At 35.6% G+C, this 26549-nt stretch overlaps 1 pseudogene; it reads right to left on the reverse strand.

Annotated features, from left to right (window-relative positions):
• Positions 1-21177: 21177 nt before the first annotated feature.
• Positions 21178-21647, reverse strand: LOC116536577 (annotated as a pseudogene).
• Positions 21648-26549: the final 4902 nt, after the last annotated feature.

A 26549-nucleotide genomic window follows, 5' to 3' on the forward strand; every position in this document is an offset into this window, starting at 1 on the left:
TGCAAAAAATACTCAGTCTATCCATGTTACATCTGCTCAGAACTACTGCAACTGGGTCCTAAGTATTGTCCTACTCTCTCTTCTTAATTTTGTTTTATTAGTCTCTATATCGCCTTGTGCAGAAATTTCACAGTTAAAATGGAGGGACAAGGGTAGAAATCATACATACACTCACCAAGGAAAGACCAAAAATATTTTTCTAAGTCACTGTAGCACAGCTGAAACAGATAGATGGTATCTCTGCCTTTTTTCCCTCAGGAGTTTCCTTTGCTCCAGGGAATGTCAACTCCTCTGTGATTGAATGGCTCACCTCTAATGTTCTCTGCCATCAGCAGAAAGCTATGCCCCATTGCTTGACACAGAGTCTCCCTCTGTTCTTTGGGCACGTCTTCCCAGCAGCTGGGAAGGTATCTTGCTTTTGTCAGCTTTTTCTTTGAAACTTGGCAAGTGGAGCTCAGCTGCCTATTAGAGCAGTGGTGATGTCACTTTGTATTCTTTCAAGAGTCTCTAGTTTGAGTTTGGGAGGTGGGAAGTGGCTGAGCATTATTCGGTTACTTGTAGCTATGCCAAAGAAGAACAGGTAAAGACCAGGCAGAATCTTTCTTCAATAGAGATAACAATAAATAATTCCACTCTGATGGCAACTGCAACATGAGAATTTCTTTCCTTTATAAAAATTTATTCTCTTTTGCTGTATAGAACCAAAGAAAAGTCTTGTAGACAATAATTTTTAAATATTTTTTATCTAATGTGTAGTGATACAGTTTATATTTCAACACATGTATAAACATATAACTGAAAATATTTTAATATCAGGCTTTCTGATATTTTATATTCTATCTTATTCTATTAAAACTCTGCTTGTGACCCAACTTATTTTATAGCCGTATAAGGGGGTTCCACCTACAAATGAAATAAATTGATCCAGTCCAATAATGACTTGATTAATGGTTTTTTTCTTTTGTTTGTATTTATCATCTTCTTGTTTTTCTTGATTTAAAACTGAATTACTTCAATCTCTGTGAAGACAACTAGGCTCTACATTTTACAGCTTAAAATCCAGGAACAAAAAAGATAATCACCTATTATTGATATTTGCTACATGTATGATCAGTAGTATAGTAAAACAAAAAAAGCACCAGATTGGGAGTGTCAGTCCTGGATCTGACATTATTTATCTTAAAGAACTTTGGCCGGGTGTGGTGGCTCACGCCTGCAATCCCAGCACTTTGGGCGGCCGAGGTGGGCGAACCACGAGGTCAAGAGATTGAGACCATCCTGGCCAATGTGGTGAAACCCCATCTCTACTGAAAGTACAAAAAATCAGCCCGGCGTGGTGGTGCGTGCCTGTAGTCCCAGCTACTCGGGAGGCTGAGACAGAAGAATTGCTTGAAAACCAGAAAACGGAAGTTGCAGTGAGCCAGGATAGCGCCACTGCACTCCAGCCTGGCGACAGAGCAAGACTCTGTCTCAAAAAAAAAAAAAAAAAAAGAACTTTAAGAAATCTCTTTCCTTTCTTAGATCTGAATTTCCTTAAGTGTACTATGAGAAGATTGGATTATAATTGACTTATAAGGCCTATTTCAGAGACAGTGATTTTATGTCATTTCTTTTAAGGAATTGCTATTGTGACGATGAGAGATAATCTGTGCAATAACACTCTGCAAGATTTTTTGGCCCTCATTTGTTTATAACAAGTGGCATATTTTATAACTACTTCATGCCCCAGTACTGTGCCAAATAGGTGCAGGACAAAGAAAATATAGTGAGCTAATATGCTTCCAGAAATAACAGCATCTGAGCTCATAGAACTCTGCTATATTAATCTAAGTTGGAAGACCCCTGTCTTTGAGTATCACTTTTCTTAGTAATAAAAAATCGTTTGGGAGGCTGAAGCGGGCAGATCACTTGACGTTAAAAATTCGAGAGCAGCCTGGCCAACATGGTGATTTTGCATACCCAGCAGGAGTGAATGAGAATTTCTGTTGTGTTCACAACTAATCAGCTTTTGTTTGTAGTGTTCTCAGTTTTTTGCCATTCTATTTAATAGATGTGTTCTAGTATCTCATTGCTGTCTTGACTGTCGATTCTCCAGTGGCATATATTGATGAATTTCTTTTCATATGTTTTTTTGGTCATCATTATATTGTAACCAGATTAGATGAAACTGGATTCTCCAGAACTCAGGCTTGTGGCCTCTCCAACCTCAGTGAATGGGGAAGGAGGACTCAGTGTCGCAGTGAGTGTTACAACTCAAATAGAACTCATGGACTCAAAGAGTGTGCAGTAGTGCGGTTTATTAGGCAGAGCGAAAGGACAGCTTTCATGCCGTGGAAGGGGACCTGGAGGGGGTTCCACTGCAGGCTTGGGCAGCTGGAGATTATACCCCTGAGTTATTCCCTACCCATTTTTTTCTCATCCAATGAGAGGGGTTTTTTCGAACTTTGTCTGGATCAGTTGATCTTTGAATCCTTCACCAGAAGCCCCTGCAGGCAGAGGCTCAGTGACTCAAGGTTTTAAAACAGTAACCAATCTGGTAAAAAAGTCAAAGATCAATTAATCTAGAGAAAGGTTGAAAGGTTTTAAAACCCTGAGTCACTAAGCCTCTGCCTGCAGGAGCGGGGGGGGGGGGGGGGGGAGTCCCTGCGCTTGAACAAAGCCCCTGGTGCCATAGGTGGGAAAAGTCCTGCACTGGAAACAAAGGCCTAGCCAGCCAGAGATAGGAAAATTTCTGTGCTTGAAACAAAGCCTCTAGCTGACCAGGAAGTAGTCTCTCAATATCTTCTTTGGTAGGGGTCTCTTAAGGTTGTTTTTTTTTTGCCAGTTTTAATTGGGCTGCTTGAGTTTTTATGATGGTTTTAAGTGTCTTTTGTATATTTCAGATAAAAGTCCTTTATCATATATGTGTTTTCCAAATATTTTCTTGTAGTCGGTGGCTTGTCTTTTTCATTCTCTTAAGAGTGTCTTTCACAGAACAGATTTTTAAATTTTTAAATATTAATGAAGCTCAAATTGTCAACATTTTTATGTATTTTGCTTATAATGTTTTATCTAAGAAGTCATGTTTAAACCCAGGATCACCTGGATTTTCCCCTACCTTATCTTCTAGAAGCTTTGCAGTTTTTCATCTTACATTTAGGTCACTAACATATGTTGAGTTAATTTTGTGAAGTTTAAGGTCTGGGTCTGTATTCATTTTTTTAAATGTGAATGTTCACTTGTTTTAGTACTTTGAGAACAAGGTCCACTCTTCTCCCTCCAGAATCACAAGCCCACGCTGGGAACACTGCTTCTTTAGACCAGCCACAATACTGGGGGCTGAGGTGTGAGGTAAAGTAAGATAAAGTATTACAAAGCTCTTCTTCTGAGTTTCAGTCTTATTTTTCTTGATTAAGCATTTACTTGGTTTTTGTAAGCCTTTGACTATTTTTCAGAGTTCTGACAATTTCTTGTGACAGTTTTGCTAGATGTTTTAGTGTTCCTTTGAAACAACGGGCCCTTGGAATTCCCTATTCTGACATTTTCATGCCTTCTGGTACCTGCTGACTATTTCGTAAATAACACTTTATTGTCCCACTCATTTGTTTACATATTGTCTATAGCTACTTTTGCACTGCAGTGGCAGAGTTGAGTAGTTGTAAGAGAAACCTTATGGCTACAAAGCCAAAAGTAATGTTTTCCTTTCCCACTGAATTAGAACATCACTTTAATTTCAGTTAAATATAGACTCTTGTTTCTGTGCCTTCTATTATTTTTTTTTTGGTCAGTGAGTCTATTCTAGTAAGATTAGCACAATGCTTTAATTATTCCACTTTTATAGGTAATATCAGTAAAATCTAATTTCACTAATTTTTTAAATAATTTTTCATTATAGTTTCTTGTCTCTGCTTTATATGATCATTAGAATTGTTTTATCAAGACTTTTCCTACTCTCCACAATCCCTATGAAAATTTGAATAGCATGTATTATGTAATCTTTGCACTTTTCTTTCTAAGAAAATAATGGATGTCAATTTCTTTATTTTTATTTCTCATACTATATGTTTCTCATTTAAATTGAACTGGTATATTTTTATTCAACCCACAGAATTTAATATTGTAGCATGATTTTGTACAGGTTAATTAATTCATTGTTCAGTAACATTTGTGATATACAAACACCATTTTGCTCCATATTTTCTTAGGAATGCTTTTGTTGCTCTGATAGATGAAATAGGTTTCATCTCGTGTGGCAAATGTTGTATACTGGTTATATCTATTTAACACACTAAATTTAGAGGAATTTTTAGGCCTGTTGTAACTCAGCTGTAAAGGTAAGTTTGTTAGTTGAATTAAGTCAGTAAATGTGGATAGAAAATGGCAGCACGTGTCTGAATTTTGCATAACTGTTTTTCCATTTTACCACTGTGACAAATAGCTACTAATTTCATTTATACATTCTTAACATGATAAAGAAGTTTTCTCAAATTTTCACTTCACTAGGAATATTTTTGTCAGAAATTATTGAAGTTTATCAAATGCCCTTTAGCAACTGTCAAGACTCACATGGTTCTTTATTAAAATACGGTAATATAAAGAATAGGTTAAAGATTTTCTAATTATCTCTCATCTATTATTTCCTGTGATAAAATCAGTTTGGCTAAGATGTTTGATTTTTTGTTATTGTTGTTAATATGTGACTAGATTGATTTGTTAGATATTTGGGATTTTCATTTTATATTTATTAGTGAAATTTATCAGTATTTTGATTCTTTTTGTGACAGTGTACATCAAATATACCAACTTGTTAAAAATGATTTTAAGCCTCTTTTTGCCCTGCACTCTGTAACATTTTGGATGAAATAAGAGTGTCTCTTAGTTTGAGGTTTGAAACAGCCTGTATAACACTGTTGTAATCTAGTGTCATTCTTAGAGGTAATTCTTTGAGAAAACATTCAGTTGCTTTCATGGATCCTTGTGTAATTTTATACGTTTTTAAAGTTAATTTAGTCATATATATTTCCCAGTAAAATAATTTATTAAATCAGTTGTTTTTATTAGAATGGAGCTGAGCACTTCTATTTTCTCCCCTAATTTTATTAATTAGCATTCATTTTGTCATAATAATACATAAATATTGATTTTTTTAAAATTACATGGCACTAAAAAGGTTTCAGGTAATAACAGTAGCCTGCATCAAACCTCCCCACTCCTCATCTCTGTTCTCTAGATATAACAACTTCAAATTGTTTCAAGCTTTTCTCCTAGTATTACTTTTATATTCCAAAGTAATATGCTTATATTATTTTTATTTCATAACTTTAGAAATTACATATACTTGCTTCCCTGTGATGGTATAGAAACATTTAACTCTATAATACAATTCAAATATTTTATTCTTCCATCTTCCAAATACGATTATAATTTTGAATAAAATTTGTGTTTATATTATGTCTATGTCAATATCATTAACTGCTAATCCAGCCAGTATGTTATAAATGCTTTTCTTTTATACAGCTTTTAAATTTTCATGCAACTAATAATTCCCTGTTTTCTCACTAATGAATTTTCACTAATTGTTCCAACAGGTATGTGAAATGCATATCAATATTATCTTCTTAAAAATCAAATAAATAGTTTAATGTGACATTTCCATTTTTTTCCCCGGAGACTGTTTTTTTCCTCTTAAATTCTGCATTCTTCTACACCATTCCACAATCATTTATCCCGGTGTATACTGAAGACCCACCATTCTAGCAGTACTTTCATTCACCTCCTATGTTGTACCTCAGGTTTTCTGAATCCCATGCCTACTCTGTTGTTAGTTTACTTCCTCATTTTCTTGGAGCAAATTTACCAGTAGATTTCTGTGAAAGGACATAACAGAAGGTAAAGTTTAGAGCCATTGCACATTTGAAAATCTCTTTATACTATTCTGAAACTTGAACTAGAGGAATGGTACTCTCAGAAGTTTAATGGCATTATTTCATTTTCTTCTAGTTTGTAATATTACACTTGAGAACTTTGATGCTATTCTGCCTCCCATTCCTTTTAGGATAGTCTTTTTTCTCTCTAGTGTTCTGAAATTTTACAATATTGAGATTTTGGTGTAGACCTTTTCCCAGTCGTCTTGTTAGATATTTCCTTTAGGTGACTAATGTCTTTTAAGCATATGAAATATTTTCATCTATTTATTTGATAATTTTCAACCATTTTCTTAGTTTTAAAAAAATATGAGGTAATTCTACTAATAGGATGTTGTACTTCCTGAATTAATCTTTTAACTTAAAAGAATTTGATATTTCTCATTGTCCAATTTTTATTGTTTTTGTTTTCATTGGTATTTAAACTTCTAGGAAATATCCTTGACTTTTCTTCTAACATATTTAACTTTTAAAATTGTGAGTTTATTTTTAAATTCAATGAACTCTGTTTTTCCCTGAGTTTTTTTTTTTCCATTTTGTAACACCCTATTCTGATTTCAAAGACAAAGTATATTTTCTGAAGATAGTGAATGAGTTTTCTGAAGTTTGATGTGCTTCCTGTATTTTCTGTTTTCATCATGCTTCCCTTTCTCTTACTGTTTTTTGGGAGGCAATATTTCATATTGGAGAATTTCCTGAACTACTTAGTGTCTTTCACTATCTGTTTATATGTATGGGTGAAACATTAAAGAATTTCTTGAAAGTTTTGTCTGAACAGGGCTTTTCAAACAGCAAACTTCAATGTCCAGTGATTGTACAGCAGTGTAGCTCTTTGGATGAGAGAACTCGCAAATGTCTTTTTTCTAATGCTCTTTAATTCTTCCATAGATAAATAACTGCCTTGCATGTATAAGCATAGCTGCTGAAATTCTAGATCACAAAGTGAGCCTGGAACTTCAAAAGTTCAACATATGTATTTTATTTGATACTGCATATGGACCTTTGTTCTCCATCCTCTCCCCTGTTGTGCCTGATCATGCACACATAGAAAGGCAAATCCTTTACTCATTTGTGATGGTGTTGTTATGTTTTTGTGTTTGCTATTGTGATGGTTAATAGTGAGTGTCAACTTGATTGGATTGAAGAATGCAAATAATTGATCCTGGGTATTTCTTTGAGGGTCTTTCCAAGGGAAATTAAATTTGAGTCAGTGGACTGGGAGAGGCAGACCTACCTTGAATCTGGGTGGGCACCATCTAATCAGCCGCCAGCATGACTAGAATAAAACAGACAGAAAAAGTTGGAAGGACTAGACTGCCTGAGTCTTCCAGCCTTCATCTTTCTCCCATGCTGGATGCTTCCTGCTCTTGAGCATTGGACTCCCAAGTTCTTCAGCTTTTGGACTCTTGGACTTATCCAGTGGTGTGCCAGAGTCTCTTGGGCCTTCGGCCACAGACTGAAGGCTGTGCTACCTGCTTTTCTACTTTTGCGGTTTTGGGACTCAGACTGGCTCCCTTGCTCTTCAGCTTGCAGATGGCCTATTGTGGGACTTCACCTTGTGATTGTGTGAGTCAAAACTTCCTAATAATTTTCCTATCATATATATATATCTATTCTGTTAGTCCTGTCCCTCTAGAGAACTCTGACTAATACAGCTATTTAATGTCATTCTATGTAAAGAAGAATTAAAATCTTATTACCATAAATATTAACGCTCATCTTTATATTGCAAAATACCAGTTTTAAATGCAAATATAAGCATTTAAACCGTATGTGAAATCACTAAAATTATACAATGTATATATTTTAGCTCATTCCTGCATATCCCAAAAGTGAAAATGCTCCACAAACTGACTGAACTGTTTTTGTTTCAGGTTTTTGACATATGAACTTTCTGCAGACACTCTCTACCCATGACTTACTGATTAGTAGGAAGGAATAAGTGAAAAATAATATGTTGCTTTATATTTTCCTTTCTTTCTTTCATAATTTTCAGTGTATTTGGCTCACCCAGAGAAGTAACACAAGCAGGATCCTTTGGCTATTTTTTGTTTTCAGAATTCCATTGGTTTTTTTTTTTTTTTTTTTTTTGCAATTGGAGTTAGTTCTGGTCGACACCAAAATCCTGGCCTCTGGGGGCTATCAGCTCCCATGTTTACTTAGTCACAGATGTGACACACTTAGCTTATACTCACTTGGAGGCTTGCTGAAATGTCATACGTCATGGATTCACTGGATTTCTGTACTCATAGATCAATCATTATAAATACTGTGAGGTGGCAGGAAATAGTAGGGGAAATGCATATTGCATATCTCATGCATATACTCCATTGTCCCACAGGGTTTCAGGTATCAAATCCAGGTTCACAGGTATAATTAAGAACATCCAGACAGCAGCAGCAGAAACTTTAAATGTTTTGCGCATAAGTCTGTGCAATTGCACGAGTCACATGCCCATGCCTGTCCTGATTGCATGGGATCTTAACACTTTTTGCTGTGTTCTTTCATTGAATGTCTCATTTAATTATTTTTATTCCTGTTTATTTAACAAAAACATATTTCAGTCTATAGATTTTGAGTACAACATTAGCTGTACTTCATACATTTTGATGTCTAACAGTCGCTATTTTTCTGCTCTATAATTTTAATTTCCTATTTAACCTAAGAGTTACTTAGCAGTATAACTTTGGGTTCTATAATGACAGGCCTTATTCTATAAATATAAGTCTTCAGAAAATGTCACATAATTTATTTCCCTTAAATAAAATTTAAATCAAAGTATATTGTTGATTGAATTGTATTCTCTAAAAATATGTGTTTAAATCTTCTAATATCTGTGATTGTAACCTTATTTGGTCTTTGTATATGTAATCAAATTAAGATGAGGGCATAATGGATTAGGATGGGCCCTCATCCAGTGATTGGTATGTTATGAAATAAAGAAGGAGGAGATTTGCACAGTAAGACACAGGAAGGAAGGGCATGGGAAGATGGAAGCAGAGACGGAATTTATGCTACCACCAGCTAAGGAATGCTATAGATTGCTAGCAACCACCAGAAGCTAGACGAGGCAAGTAAGATATCTCCGCTAGGGCCCTCAGAGGAAATATGGCCCTGAAACAACTTGATAGCAGATTTCTAGTCTCTAGAACTAGAAAAAGACTGATTTCTGTTGTTTTAAGCCAAACTTTTTTTTGCTAATTTGTTATGGAAGCTCTAAGAAACTAACATAGATTTTGGTACCAAGAAATGGAATGCTGCTATGACAAATACTTAATGCAGAAGCGGCTTTGGATTTGGGTAATGAGTAGAGACTGGAAAAAAAATTGTGGCACATAATGGAAATGCCTCTATATTTGTTGAAAATATGGAGGTTAAAAAGTTTCTTGTAAGTTTTCAAATGGAAATGAGAAACATGCTATTAGACATTGGAGAAAAGGTAATCCTTGTTATAAAAAGGCACAAAACATGACTGAATTATCTTCTTCTGTTGGATGAAAAGTAAAACTTGTAATTGATAAACTTGAATATTTACCTGAGGAAATTTCCAAGTAGAAGGTGGAAGGTGGGATCTGTTTTCTCCTTGCTGCTTGTAGTAAGATCTCAGAGGAAAGAAAAAATTGAGGAAAAAAGCAAGTAGAATTTGAGGATTTAAACAATTTTCAGCCATTTATATTGCAAAAGCTTTTAACACATGCTCTTTTGAGAACAACAGTGTGGTGTGATAACTTTCTACTGGAGAGATTAGGCATGTGACACCTGGATCCAATTAACCACCTCTGCAGAAAGCCAAGAAAAGAAATTGGGTTATCCAGGAAAGATATGTGGAGAATACTCATGTCTAATGGCATGAGATCTTTTGACATATATGAAAGATGCACATGGAATATTAGAATGTTATACCACTACATACACTGCCAGCTTGGACTGAAGGGAACAGAGATGCAGGAAATAAAGGAAGGTTGTGGGACCTCTGAAATCCTGCATGACGGAAACAGACCGATAAAGCTACTTGGCTCCAAACATTTCTCATCTTTCAAGAAAAGGGCTGAATGATTCCAAGTGTGGTTCAGAGACCAATGAATCTTATCGCCATTGACCTCTGCTTAAGGGGATGGATACTCCATTCACCATTATGTGTTTATTTCACTTAACATGCCTATATCCAAACTTATCATGTACCCCATAAATATATGCACCTATTGTGTACACTCAAAAAATATAAATTAATAAAAAGAAACTTTAAAAAAGGTCAGTGGGGGGAATGGGGCATCTGTAGGCCCAGAGTATGGAGATTCAAACCACAGAGGATTATGCTCAGGTTGGAAAACCTATTGGAGTTTGCCTTACTCAGATTTATATTTCACAGGACCTATAATCACTTTATTCCTTTTTGATTTCTCCCTTTTTTAGAGGAGACATTTATATTTTTCCCCACTATTGTATTTTGGAAGCAGATAACTTGTTTACACAGCTGCACAGAAAAAGAGGAAGTTTATCCTAGCATGGACCACACCAAGTGTATTACTAACACCTGATTTAGATGATTTAGAAAATGAGATTTAAGTCTTTCTGAGTTGATAATATTTAGATGAGATTTTGGAATTAGAGTTATACTGGAATGGTTTAAGGCATTTAAGAAAGATAAAAATTTGTGTGGGGGTTAAGGGTTGACTGTTAGGTGTTGGATTTTGCCCCTCCCTAAAAGGGATATGCTGAAAGTTCTATTTTCCAGTTTTCTGTCAATGTGAACTTCTTTGGAAATAAGGTCTTTTGTAGATGTTATCCAGTTATGATTAGGTCCCCTAGAGGCACATCCAGTGAATAGTATCTTTATAAGATACTAGAGAGGAATATTTGGACACTGAGACACAGAGGAGACATAAGGGAAAGAAAGCAATTAGAAGATGGAGGCAGAGACTGGAGTTACACTACCACGAAACAAGGAATGCCAAGGATTGCAGGCAACTATCAAAAGCTAGAAGAGACAATGAAGAAATCTTCCCTGGAGTTTTTAGAGGGAGCCTGATTATGCTGATAACTTGATTTCAGATTCCTGGAATGGTGAAATAACATATTCCTGCTGTTTTAAGCTATCTAGTTTGTAGTACTTTGATATGACAGCCCTAGGGAACTGATATAAAATCCAAACCTAAATTTTGTTGAATTTAAGAGAGATTACAAATTCAGTCTTAATCAGGGCTAACATTCCCAAATCCATCCTGAGTTATGAAAGGTGCCAGCAGTACATCAAATGAGACATTTGTGAAGGCCCTTCTGGAGTTTGGCTCATGCTACTTAATTGTTGAAATCTCCATGATTCCATGTATACTGGTGGCTTTCTTGATTCAGTACACTTTTTAAAAACAAGATTCTTGTCCATGTCTAAAAACCATTGCTTTAGATGTCTTGCAATCTTCATAGGTGCTGATGATTTATAAAACCACAAACTTCTCAGTCCTTTTGAGCCTAGGAAAAGCTTCACTCTCTCTAGCACTTATTATGTCTTTTTTTAAAAATCAGACTTGTGTGCGCGCTCGCTCTCTCTCTCTCTCTCTCTCTCTCTCCCTACCTCCCTCTCTCCCTCCCCCCTCTACCACCTCCTTCTCCTCCTCCTCGTTTTTGTCTTCTCTTTCTCACTCTGCCTAGTACCTTCTCCTAAAGGATATTTAGAAAAATCTATAATCTATACTGTCTGTAAGTGACTTATATTTTGGATACATCAAATGTATGAGAAGAGGGAGCCAAGGCCTTACTAGCTTCTTAAAATAGAGGAAGAAAAAATCTACCAAACAAGAATTCTTTTATTTTTTTATTTTTTTTATTTTATTTTAATTTTTTTTTGAGACGGAGTTTCACTCATGTTACCCAGGCTGGAGTGCAAAGGCGCGATCTCGGCTCATCGCAACCTCCGCCTCCTGGGTTCAGGCAATTCTCCCGCCTCAGCCTCCTGAGTAGCTGGGATTACGGGCACGCGCCACCATACCCAGCTAATTTTTTGTATTTTTAGTAGAGACGGGGTTTCACCATGTTGACCAGGATGGTCTCGATCTCTTGACCTCGTGATCCACCCGCCTCGGCCTCCCAAAGTGCTGGGATTACAGGCTTGAGCCACCACGCCCGGCTAGAATTCTTTTACTTTTTTAACAGCTACAAATATAAAACGGAGATTAACATAATAGACTACCCTGTCATAGTTCCATTTATTTTTAAATTTAAAAATAATACCCCTACTTCCACAGTTTTATTGCACTGTCGTTAAATAATGTAACGCATATGATTTTTGCTCAATGGGAATTTATTTGTATTTCTTAGCGTCTTTGTGTGTTTAGGTGTCAGTGATGTGACTGACAGAAAAATGTTAACAGATACTCTAATGGATATAGAACATATTTGAAGAAAAAGGGTCCACAAGCTTACGTAGACACTTACACAAATAAGAAAATCCAACATTTTATGAAACAGAGCTAAAGGATTTTCATGTCCCTGAGTCACCATGAGAATTTGCAGCTGCAAATGATACAGTCATCTATTCCGAGTGCAAGAATCTTTTGCGTTGTCCCACTAACTTTCTAACCGGTTGGACTGTTGCTCCTTTCCAATTCATTTTCCATACTGGAGTTACCTTCTTAGAAGGAAAATATACTTATGCCACCCTTATATATAGATATTTTCCATTCTTTTCCATTACCCTTAGGATAAAGTCTGAAATTCTAAACATTGTTTAATGATACCTCCACTTTCAAGACACTGCCTGCCTCTCCAGTTTCATTTCTTGCCGCAGTTCCTCCAGAATTATCTTATTCATTATACTATAAACATCGTCCTTTTTGATGGAATACACAGTGTTTCTCTCTTTGAATATTTCATATTGGCTCATTCTTCTACTAGTGTTCTTTTCATAATCTACTATCTTGATAATTTTTACCTGTTTGCTTTTTGGGAAATTATTCTCAATTCTTAGACTAGATTATATTATTTATATATTTATTTTCTCCCACCCCAATAGTTTATTGCATGTTGTTATAATACTTTCGTTTATTTTTCTCCTTGTTCTGAATATATGCATTAATTACTCTTTAAAATTAATGGATTTTATTTCTTGAGCAGCTTTAGGTTTACAGAAAAAATCACTGGAAGATACAGAATTTCTCCCTATGCCTCTCAACTTTCCTCTTTCCTGATTTTACCTGTCATTAACAGCTTGCATTAGTATAGTAAATTTGTCAAAACTGATGAGACAATACAGGTAAATTATTACTAACTAAAGTCCATGGGTTACATTAGAATTTACTCTTCAAGTTGTACATTCTATAGGTTTTGATAAATGTATCAGATGTCATGTATTCACCATTATGGTATCATACAGAATAGTTCACTGTCCTAGAAGTCTCTTCTGTTCCACCTATTTATTCCTCCCTCCTTCCCTCCCCACAAATGCCTGATAACACCTGTTCTTTTTACTCTCTCTATAGTCTTGCAGTTTTCTGAGTATCATGTAGTTGAAATAATATAGCATGTTTGATTTTCAGATTGGCTTATTTCCTTTTTTAATATCCATTTAAGTTTCCTTCATGTCTTTTTGTGGCTTGTTAGCCCTTTTTATCACTGAATAATTGTTTATTTTATGCATATACCAGTTTATCCATTTGACCATTGAAAGGTATCTTATTGCTTCTAAGTTTTGGCAATTATGAATAAAGTGGCTATAAATATGCTAGTGCAGAACTTTATGTGGGCATAAGCTTTTCAACTTATTTGGATATATACCAAGGAACAGGATTGATATGGTAAAGATATGTTTACTTTTTTTTTTCTTTTTTTTTTTTTTTTTGAGACAGACTCTTACTCTGTTGCCAGACTGGAGTGTGCAGTAGCGCAATCTCAGCTCACTGCAACCTCCACCTCCCAGGTTCAAGCAATTCTCCTGCCTCAGCCTCCTGAGTAGCTGGGACTACAGGTACACACAACCATGCCCAGCTAATTTTTGTATATTTAATAGAGACAGGGTTTCACCATGTTGGCCAGGATGGTCTCGATCTCTTGACCTTGTGATCCACCTGCCTCAGCCTCCCAGAGTGCTAGGATTACAGGCGTGTGCCACCGTGCCCGGCCAATATATTTACTTTTTAAAGAAACTTTCAAGCTGTTTTGCAAAATGACTTTACAGTTTTGCATTCCCGCCAGTAATAAATGCTACTTCCTGTTATACCACATTGTTATCAGCATTTGGTGTTGCCAGTGCATTTTATTGCAGCCATTCTAACAGGTATGTCATTAGTAAATTTTCTGTTCTATAGATAATACTTTTTTATCTTCTTGTCTTCAGCTTCTATATTTATTAATTTTTCAGCTGTTTCCATGTTCATTTCTCTGTTCTCTTTCTAGTTTTATATTCCAATACTTAATTCATTATTTTTAATATTTATATTCTAATACATTACCTTCTTAATATTACGTTGACTACATAGACAGGAAGAGTTGTTGTTGTTTACTTCTAAATGCATTTTTTAAAAAAGTCGTCTTCTTCAATTTATCTTTGATGAAAGAATATTTTAGAAGTACCTTCTTTTAGTTTTTAAGTTGTATGGAATTTACAGACCACCTTTTTAAAAATGATTGCTAAATTTATTGAATTGTGAGTGGATATGGTTGGTACAATGTGATTATTTCTAATTTATCAAGACATCATATGTGAATTTCTTCGTGTTCCAAATACGTTTTTACCCTACCTTCAAATCAAGAATATGTTTTATTTTAAATGCATTCATTCATTTGATTACTCAAACTCTCTATAAATTTATTTGATTAATTTATTGGTTTCTAAGAAAGATCTTAGAAACAACTCAAGTACCTTATTATATTGCATACTTTTTCAAATTCACTATGAGAATCAATCAATATTTGCTTTCTTTCATAAAAATATTTTGATAATGTAAATAAATGTTCATGACTTTTACATATTTTAATTTTCTTTGCCAATATATGATATCAAATTTTGTTTCTCTTAATGCTTTCTATTATAAAAACTATTTTGTCTGCACCTGCTTTTATTTTTATATTTTACCTGGTATTTTTAAAAATTCATTTATTTTTGACATTTTTGTGTCATTTTAGTTAGTGCCACACTCACAAGAAGCCATTCTTGAACTTTTTAGAAAACCAATTTGAAGATCTTTGACTTTTAATAGATGAGATGAACAAATTATCATTTATCTGAATACTGACTAATTTGGCTTTATTTCTGCCATCTTATTTTGTACTTCCCTTTAATAATTTTAATCTATTTTTATGGTGGGTTATCAAATTTATTTGTATTATTTATGCCTTAAGGAGGTTCTATTTTGGTGTATTTTGAGGATTTGTTTCAAGATTTAGAGTTCCTTTTAATAGTTCTTATAGTGCTGGCTTAAGAGTGGTGAATTTTCTCAGCATTTTTTGGGGGGAGGGGGTGTCTGGAAATACTTTATCTTTCTTTCATTTATGAAGCTTAGTTTTGCCAGATAGAAAATTCTTGGCAGATAATTGTTTTGTTTCAGTATGTGAAAAATAGGACCTCAATCTCTTCTAGTTTGTAGGGTTTCTGCTGAGGAATCTGTTAATCTGATAGGTTTTCTTTCATAGGTTACCTGATGCATTTGCTTCACAGGTCTTAAGATTCTTTCCTTCCTCTTGACTTTGAATAATTTGATGACTGTGTGCCCAGGTGATGATCTTTTTGTGATGAATTTCTCAGGGGTTCTTTGAGCTTCTTGTATTTTGATGTCTAAATCTCAAACAAGGCCAGGGAAGTTTCCCTCAATTCTTCTCTCAAATATGTTTTCCAAACTTTTAGATTTCTCTTCTTCCTCAGGAATACCAATTACTCTTAAGTTTGAACATTTAACATAGTCCCAAATTTCTTGGAGGCTTTTTTAATTTTTGAAAATTCTTTATTCTTTGTCTTGATGGATTTGGTTAATTTGAAAGCCTTGTCTTTGAGCTATGAAGTTCTTTGTTCTGTTTGTTCTATTTTATTTCTGAGTTTCCAGTGCATTTTGCATTTCTCTAAGTGTATCCTTGATTTCCAGAAGTCATGGTTATTTTTTATTTATGCTCACTATTTCACCAAAGAGTTTTCCTCATATCCTGTATCATGTTAACGTCACACTTCTCTGGTGCCTTCTTGATTAGCTTAATAATTGACCCCTTGAATTCTTTTTCTGGCAATTCAGAGATTTCATCTTGGTTTGGATCCATTGCTGATGAGCTGGTATGATCTTTTTGGGGTGGTAAAAAAAACCTTGTTTTGTCGTATTACCAGAATTGTTTTTCTGGTTTCTTTTAATTTGAGTAGACTATGTTAGAAGGAAGATCTGGGATTCAAGAGCTGCTGTTCACATTCTTTTGTTCCATGGGGTGCTCCCTTGATGTGTGTTCTCCTTTTTCCCCTATAAATGGGGCTTTCTTGGAGCTTTACTGTAGTAATTGTTTTTGGTCTTCTGGGTCTAGCCATCCAGTGGAGCTACCGGGCTCCAGGCCAGTACTGGGGAGTGTCTGCAAAGAGTCCTGTGATGTAATCCATCTTCAGATCTTGCAGATGTGGATACCAGCACCTGCTCCAGTGGAAGTAGCAAGGGAGTGAAGTGGACTCTGTGAGGGTGCTTGGCTATGTTTTTATTTAGTGTGCTGGTTTGTGTTGGTCGGCCTCCAGCCAGCAGATGGCACTTTCAAGAACACATCGGCTGCAGTTCTGTAGGGAGCATACAAATTTGCCCTATGGACACCTGGTTAACTGTTCAGGTTTCTCAGGTGGTGGGCAGGGCCATAGAGCTCCCAAGAAATTCGGTCCTTCGTCTTCAGCTACCAGGGCAAGTAGAAAAAGACCACTGGGTGTGGGTAGGGATGGGTGTGTCTGACCTCAGCTTCTCCTTGGGCCGGATTCGCTGCCGCTGCTGTGGGTATGGGAGTGTGGATCCCAGTCCGATGGAGACATATTCCCAGGAGGATTATGGCTGATTCTTCTGAGTCATACAGGTTGCCATGGAAGTGGGAGAAAGCTTGAAGTCACAGGCTTCACCCTGCTCCCACACAGCTCACAATCCCAAAGGCCTGTCTCACTCCCACTATCCCCTATCAACAGCACCAAGTCTATTTCCAGGCATCCAGTGACCAGGGCTGAGAACTTGCCCCAGACCATAAGCCTCCCAGTTGAGAAAGCAAACAGACTCAGAGATTTCTGGCATCTCAGGGAGCTCGCAGGGGTGATCCAGTTCCTTCAAATGGTCTGTGGATTCTCTCAGCTTTCCTGGTATGTTCTTGGGGTAGTTCTTGAAACAAAAGTCCACAATCTGAATCTCCACATGCTGCTCTGTCCATCCAAGCAGGTGCTGCCAGCTAGTCCTGCCTCCGATTTGCCATCTTAATCTCTCTAAATCATAAGCTTGAGAAAAATCATCTATGACTTATGTCCTCATATTTGGATATGCTAGGGGTGGAAGCTGAGCTTCCAAGGCTCTGAGAAGCCCTGGGTTTTGCTGAGTGTAACCCATGCAGTAGTTGTTATGCTTGGAGGTGTATGCTTGTGGCTCTCCCAGGATGAAACTGCACACTGGTGACTTGACTGATTTGAGGCCTTTGAGGTGACTGTTCTCATGGCTCCTCTAGACATTGACCTAGTGGAGGCTCTCTGCAGCGATGCAGCCCCAGTGGCCTATATTCCAAGGTTCTTAAGGCATGCTTTGAAATGTAGGTGGAGGCAGTAATGTCACCATAGCTGATGCACTGTGTGCCCCCATGGAGATGGCACTGTACCAGTGTTGTGGTTAACCATGAGTGCCTTCTCCAGGGGCAGCATGAGCCACACCTGGCTTGCTTGAGCCACAGCTGGAATGGCCGAGGAGCGCTGTACTGGAATAAGAGGAGCAGAGACATGAAATCGTTCTGTTCCCAAGACCCTGCCATTCTGGGCCCGTGATAGGTGGGGCAGTCCCAGATATCTCTGAAATGTTTTCAGGGTTATTCTTTCATTGTCTTGATGAATAGTATCTGCTATTAATCTAATACTAATCTTATCAAACTAATCTACTTATTAAATAGTTGCTTAGCCATAGTCTTGGTGGGCTCTCCTGAACACACATTTTAATTATATGGCCAGGCTGATAATTTTCCAAATTTTTATATTGTGCTTCTCTTTTGATTATAAGTCTATCTTTTTTTTTCTTCTTGCATTTTACTATAATCAGTTAGGAAAGTCATGCAGCACCCTCAACACTTTGCTTAGATATTTCTTCTGTCAAATATCCTAGTTCATCATTCTTAAATTCTACCTTACACAAAAGTGATAGGATAGCAATACAATTCAGCCAAGTTGTTGTTTTTTTTTTTTTTTTTTTTTCCACTTTGTAACAAGGATGGCCTTTCTCACAGTTTTCAATAAGATATTCCTCATTTTCATCTAAGGCCTCATCAGAATGGCCTTTATTATCCATGTTTTTGCCAACATTTTGTTCATAACCAGTTTGATAATTTCTAAGACTGAGGCATTTTGTGTAGCTCTCCTCTTCTTATGAGCTTTCACCAGAATTGTCCTCAGTTCTCCATTTATGGCAATATAAGCTTTTTCCAGCATTACTTTCGCAACTGTTTCTGCCCTTACCCATTACCCACTTCCAAGGCTGCTTTCACATCTTTAGGTATTTGTGACAGCAGTGCCTCCACTTCTTGGTACCCATATCTGTCTTTGTGCTACTATAAGATAGTAACACAAACTGGGTTATTTATAAAGAACATACATCTATTTCTCACAGTTCTAGAGGCTAGGAAGTCTAAGATCAAGGTGCCAACAGATTTATTGTCTGGAGAGAGCCTGGTCTTGGCTTCCAAGACGGCATCTTATTGCTGCATCTTCCATTGGGGATGAGCACTGTGTCCTTACATGCTGAAAGGGGAGAAGAGAGTGAAGCCACTCCCAGAAGTCCTTTATAAGGGCCACAATCCATTCATAAGGGTGGAGACTTCATGATTTAATCACTTTTCCATAGCTCTTGCCTCTTAATACCATCACTTTAGGGGGCAGGTTTCAAGACATGAATATTGAGGCCACATACATTCAGAAAAACATTTATAAAAGAAATACCAAGTATCCACAAACACTTAAACAAAGATAAAGGAACATTTCCAAGTTCATTCTGTAAAGCCAGCATTGCCTTTGTATCAATCCAGATAATGAAATCACAATAAATCTATAGACCAATATCCCCTTTAAATATAGGTGCAAAATCCTCAACAAAATACTAACAAGCTGAAACCAATAATATATAAAAAGGATTAAACACCATAGTCAAGTGGTATTTATCCTGTAATTGCAAGTTTAGTTTAACATCCACAAATAATGTAATATTCTTTATCAATATAATTAAGAAGGAAAATTTATTATTTCCATAGATGATGCAGAAAGGGTTTTTGAAAAATTCAACACTGCTTAATGATTTAGAAAACCACACACACACCTTTAAACACATGAAAGAGAAGGAGCTTTCTCTGTCTGATAAGGAACATCTATAAAAGCACCCATTGCTACCATCATCATTATACTTAATAGTGAAAGTCTGGATGCTCTCCCTGTAATATCAGGAATAAGATGAAGATTATGGCTCTAACTACTTGGATTTATCATTGTACTGGAGGTGCCAGCCGGGGCAACTAGGCAGGAAATGAAATTGAAAGCATCCATATTAGAAAGGAAAAGGTAGAACTACCACTGTTTAGAATTAATAAAATAGTTCAGCAAGGTTGAAGGATACAAGACCAATATACAAAAATTCATCACATTTCTTTACATTTGCAATGAACACCCAAAACTGTAGTTAAGAAAATTATTCCATTTATAATAACATGAAAATAAAATATCTAAGAATAAATTTAAGCAACTTGTGGGTTTATTTTTTTTAGCAGCATACTCTAGAAATGACAACATGCATTCTTAGTTTAGTAAACTTAATATAAATTCGAATTTTTCAGCTTCTTGGGCCACTAAAAAGTTTAGAAAAGGCTAACACCCTGTGTATTTTGTTCTATTTTTGTCACATATTTTAATCATAACCTGCAAATATTTTATATTCCACAGAATATAATTATTATTTCCTTTAATGATGGCCTACCGATAATGAATATTCTGATTTTTTGCTTTAGAAAGTTATTAGGTTGACATAATTTTAGAAACTGGCTGTGTGTGGTGGCTTACACTTGTAATCCCAGCACTTTGAGAGGCTGAGGCAGGAGGATTGCTTGAGCCAAAGAGTTTGAGGCCAGCCTGGGCTACAGAGTGAGACCCCATCTCTACAAAAAGTTTAGAAAAAGAAATTAGCTGGGCATGGTGGATCACTGCTGTAGTCCCAGCTGCTCAGGAGCCTCAGGCAGGAGGAGTGCTTGAGTCCAGGGGTGCCAGACTGTAGTGAGCCATGATCATACCACTGTACTCTAGACTTGGTGACAGAGTGAGATTCTGTGTCTATAAAAAAACAAAAACAATACAACTTGGTTTTCAAAATTGACAGTACGTTTAATAAGATGTGAAAATTTAAATGGACAATGTGATGGGTTTTAACAAATACACCCATGTAACCACTACTAAATCAAGATGTGAAACATTTCTAGGACTCAAGAAAATGATCTCATGCCCCTTTGTAGCAATCACCCCAATCTTTCAGAGTAACCTCTACTCTGTTTTTTCAACTGAATTCGTCTCTTTTTATTCTTTTAATTCAGTCTCTTTTCATTCCATCATCTACAGTGGAAGTAGTTAATTCTTCCAAAGTTAACTACTTCCATTGTAGGTGATGAAATGTATAAGACTTCATTTCAAATGTTGGCACTGCTATAAGCATGATCTTTCCTTACTGCAACTCAAAACTTTAGATTCTTTTTTTTTTTTCCCATATTTCAGTCCTGGAAGTAATTTCCACTGAAGAAGTTATCTGATGATAGTCTTTCTTTTTTTAGTAGTGCCTTACAACCAGGCTCTAGCTTCTCCAGGAACACTACAGGATGTATTTAGCTTAAATATATATATTAAACTAAAAGGTATTCTCTGAAATGAGATTAAATTTTATTTTTAGACAACCTACATGACATGTTTTTCCTAAAAATGCCTCCACTCCAAATAAGTCACAAAGTAAAGGAAGAGCTCAAGATGACATCAGTTCCATTTGTCTTAAGTCCTGGTGTTGAGTGGATGACAAAAAGCAGCTAGTTTTGATGACAGTTGATAAACGTAAAATAATAGCCAAATTTGCTAATATTTTTTCATTTCTAAACCATCCTTAAAGAAAAGCATCTCTAGGGTCACAGTGTCCTCATGGTAGTCCAGTAGAGCAACTATGCTGTCAAGGTTCTTGTTTTCACCAATAAAAAACTAGTAGTTTTTGAAATTAGCAAGGATGTGCTTGATTTGTTTAGCAACCCTTATCATGAAAGGTTTTACTCTTTCTGATCTCTGTTCAAGTTTGTCTTTGATTGATTTCATGTAATATTTTATGTACTTCTTACATGCTTCTTTTGTGAAGCTTGTTTCCTGTAAGTGATAGTGCGTGACATCAACACCAGTTACAACTGTGCTTTGGGTTTCTTCGCCCTGGGGGGGACTTCAGTAGAGGTGTTTCTACCAGTGAGGGAGCCATCAATGTTTCCCTCTGTCCTCCACCTTCCCCTCCACCTCCAGGCATGGCCCTTCAGTGATCTCCCCGTTCTCCTAAATCTAATCATGACTGATGAGGTCTGGAAAATCACAATGGTGGCTGAAGGGAGACAATGGTGGCGCTAGCTCAGCAGTGGCCTGGAGCTCAGAGCTAATGCAAAGCAGTAGAGCAGCGCTGAGGTAAGTGGGAGAGTGGGGGGAAAAAGTCCTGGTAACCAGCGTTTTGATGTGTATCTGCAGCTAATTTTTGTCTATTTTAGTCATTTATGTGCATGGAAACAAGCAATAACTCGTCCTTTGTGTCTGGCTTTCTTAACATAAAATATTTTTGTTACTCATCCATTTTGAATGTTTGAATAGTTTTAATTTTCATTAAGGAGTGGTCTTCAAGCATATAAATACATACAGCTCATACATTATCTTCTTAATGGGTGTTTGTATTAGTTTCAGATTTTATCTATTATAATAGAAAAGTGTGTAATTTTTGTCTAAGTCTTTCTTTAGACATATGTTTTTATTTCTCTTGGAGAAACAGCTGAGTGGGATTTCTGGGCAATAGGTTAGGTATATGTTTAACTTATATGAAAAATTACTGGATCTGTTTTCCAAAGTGGTTTATACATTTTACACTCACACCAGAAATGTATGTGACTTCAAGCTACATTGCATTTCACTCATACTTGGGATTGCCATTCATTTTAGCTTTTGCCGTCCTAGGGTGAAGGACTGTTTTGTGGTTTAATTTGCAATTCCCAGATGACTAGTGAGGCTGAGAATGTTTTTATGTTTTAATTGGGCATTATTATCTATTCTGCTAGATTTCTAATAAGATATGCTGCGTATTTTTTAATTAAGGTTGTGTTTATTTTATTACTGAGTTGTAGTAATTCTTTATATATACTGGATGCAACTTCTTGGTAAGATTTATGTATCATAAATATTATCTCCAAGTCTATGGACTGCCTTTTTGTTTATATAATAATGCCTTCTGAAGAGCAAGATGTTTTAACTTTTATAGATAATTTCAAGTTTTGCTTTAACAATTACTGACTTTGTGTTCTGTTTAAGAAATCATTGCCTACCCCAAAATCATAATGGTGTTGTCTTTTTCTTTCTTGTACAATGGTCATATTTTTAGTTTATACATTTCTGGCCATGATCTCTCTCAATTTAACATCTGTGTATGGTGTGACGGCTTGGGTTCAGTTTTTAAAAATAAAGCCAGACAGATCGTCTGTCAACATTTGTTGAAAAAATACTCCTTGCATTATTTTGGCATTATTCTCATTTCTGTATAATGAACAGTTGATAGTTGTATTATGACTATTTTTCTTTTCTTTTTTTTTTTTTTTAAAGACAGAGTCTCTCTCTCTCCCCCAGGCTGGAGTGCAGTGGCACAATCTCAGCTCACTGCAACCTCTGCCTCCCAGATTTAAGCGATTCTCCTGCCTCATCCTCCTGAATAGCCGGGATTACAGACATGTGCCATGACACCAAGCTAATTTGTATTTTAAGTAGAAACAAGGTTTCACCATGCTGGCCAGGCTGGTCTCGACCTCTTGACTTCAAGCAATCTACCCACCTAGGTCTCCCAAAGTGCTAAGATTACATGCATGAGCCACCATGCCTGGCCGTATTATTACTATCTTTCTGATTGTGTTTTTTATCCTTGATTGTTTTTGTTTTAGAGGTTTTGCTGTGATCTTCGAAGATCTGATTTTCCTTGTACTTAATCTATTTTGGGTTCATAATACTCTTGAATTATGCTTTCTGTTTTTCCTTCTTTGAGAAATATTTTTGAGTATCATTTACTGAAATATTGCTTCCACACTATTATTTCTCACATATCTTTGTAGGTTGCCAATTAAATATATGTCAAGAAGACATTCCCTGTTTCTCCTATACTCTTTTCTAAATGTTCCACCTGTTTTTTCCTCTTTGTCACTGCTTATATTTTACTCACCTATCAGTTTGCTGGTCCTCACTTGAACTGTGTTTAACATGCCATTTTACAGATCCATTGAATTAACTTCAGTTGTATTTTTCTCTAATTCTAGAGTTTCCATGTGTTATTATAAATTTAAAATGTATATTCAATTTTGTCATATTTTTCTTATATTTTCTAACATGCCATATTATTTAATTAGTATTGTATTATAAAAACTCAAAATAGAAAACAAATGCAAGTTTATTACACAGATGTTCTTACAACCTTCACATAAATCCATCAATGATTTACATTTTGCCACATTTGCTTTGGTGCTCTGTGTGTGTGTGTGATGATGATTATTTATTTCTGAAACTTTTAAGAGTGTGTTCTATGTATGACCCTCTATAGTGGATTGAGTAGTGGATCTCCTAAATATATGTTTACTTAGAACCTCAGAATTATGACTTTATTTGGAATTAGTTATTTGCTGATACAATTAAGGTAAGGAGCTTTGCGTGAATTTATCTTTGATCAGGGTGGGCCCTTAAAGTAAATGAAGGATGTGCTTATAAGAAACAGAAAAGGAGAAAATACAAAAACACAGAAGGAAACCATGTGTGATGGAAGTAGAGATTGTAATTATGCTGCAACAAACCAAAGGACACCAGGATACACCAGAAGCTGGAAGAGGCAAGGAAGAATTCTTCCATAGGGACTCCAAGAGGATCATGGTCCTGTTGACATCTTGATTTCAGGCGTCCGGCCTCCAAAACTGAGAATAAATTTCTATGGTTTTAATCTGCCACCATATGTGTATAGCAGTCCTCCTTGCCTGTGGTTTCATTTTCTGTGGTTTCAGTTACCTCCTGCAGTCAACTGTGGCTTGAAAAAATTAGATGAGAAATGACAGAAATAAAAAACTCGTAAGTTTTAAATTGAATGTCATACAGAGTATTGTGATGAAATCTGGTCATCCCACCGGTGATATGTTGCACTGGAATCATCCATTTGTCTAGTGTATCTGTAGTGTATAAGCTACCCACCTTTCAGTCATTTAATAGCCAACTCAGTTATCAGATTGACTGTGGCAATATTGCATTGCTTTTTTTCAAGTAACCTTTATTTTACTTACTAATGACCCTCAAATGCAAGGGTAGTGAGGCTGGCATATTATAATTGTTTAATTTTATTATTATAGTTGTTAATCTTTTACTGTGCCAAATTTATAAATTAAACTTTATTATAGGCATGTATGTATAAGAAAAAGTACTGTATATATAATATTTGATACTATCTGCAGTTTTGGGCATCCACTGGCAGTCTTGGAACATATACCTCATGGAGAATAGGGGACTACTTTAATAATTTCTTACAGCAGTCATAGTAAACTAATTCTATGCCTAAATATTTCACTATGTATATCCTGGAGCAAAGATACATACAGTATCATTTTCAAATAAGAGCAGTTAACATTGTTATGGCATTATTTTCTAATACACATTTCTTATCTAGTTTCTCCATTTTCCTGAATAATATGATTTGTAGAATTTAATTTATTCCATTCAGAATCTAATTCAGAATTAAACATTGTATTTACATGTCTTTAGGCTACTTGAATCTGAGATAGCACCTCAGTTTTTGTTTTTCAAACATTGATAATTTTTAAAAATATAGATCAATTGTTTTGTAAAATGTCCCGCAATGCTAGTCTGATTGTATTCTCATTTGCAGTTTCAAAATATGTGTTAGAAGAAATATTACATGAATGATGCTATTTTGTTTTTCAGTGAATCACATCAAGAAGCACATGATGTTAAGCTGTCTCATCATTGGTGGTGGTAACTTGGATCGCTTGATTAAGCTGATGCCTTCCATATTGATATAATACAAAGTTACCCCTTTTAAATCAATAATCTATTCAGAGATAAATGGGAACTGCATAAATATCTTGGTAACAAACAAGTTTCACCCGGTTGTGTTTTCATCCATTGATGAATCTTGCCTTAATCAGTTATTATTACCATGACCGTAGCAAAATAGTGATATTTTAGTTATCATTTCATGTATATTTATTAGTTTTACAGAGTAAACAAAAGCTTTTCCTCCTCTCAGTTTCTCTTTCTCTGCCCTCTTTCCATCTGCTCTTCCTTCCTTTCTATTTCTGTCTCTGTCTCTGTCTCCTTTCCCCTTCTCATTGTTTTTATTTATATTTCTTAATGTGTGGATTCGTAAATTATTCTTTCAATTGCATTATAATCTGTTACTGATATTTTTCATTTTTTATTGAAGCAGATTTAGCCAGTATGAGCTGACAATTTCTAATTTTAATCCAACATTTAAGATCACATGGTCTTCTTTATCTTCTCTGCTTACATATTTGTATCTACTTTTTTTCACGACCATAATCTTGCCTCCCTCCCACAAAGGAATATATCTTCTTCTATGGGACACCAAAGATAATAGATAAATAGTTTCACCCATACCACTACCATAAGCAAACCTATTGAATGAAGTAGATTTCATTCCATTTCTTTCCGTGTTTAACCTGAAAGTGTGTGTCTAAAATTTGCTTGTGTTCATCTTCTCCTTGTGCCATTATTCTATGCATTTGATATAACAATCAATACATATTTTATATTTTAATTTAGTTTTAGAGTTTCCAAAATATTTGTGATTTAATTTTGTTTTTGATTATGTATTAATTCAATATGCTTCTAATTTTCAAAATTACATAAAATGGCATACATAGAGAATTGCCACTCAATCTTTTCCCATATTATTCCCACTTCTTGCCTGTGGTTAACCAATTTCACTGGATTCTGGTTATCCTTATGTTTATTTTTAGAAACTATATAAGTTATGTAAGTTATATATTATAAGAATAACTTGAGTTTTCCTTTTAAAATTTTTCCTGATAATCCATATTAGGCCATAGAGATCACCTTTATTACTTCCTGCATAGTAATTCATTGTGTATATATATTAGGTTGGTGCAAAAGTTATTGCAGTTTTTGCAATTACTTTTAACCGCAAAACAGCA

Source organism: Sapajus apella, unplaced genomic scaffold (assembly GCF_009761245.1).
Source record: "Sapajus apella isolate SASKATOON/1434 unplaced genomic scaffold, GSC_monkey_1.0 scaffold102, whole genome shotgun sequence".
Taxonomy (NCBI): Eukaryota; Metazoa; Chordata; class Mammalia; order Primates; family Cebidae; genus Sapajus; species Sapajus apella.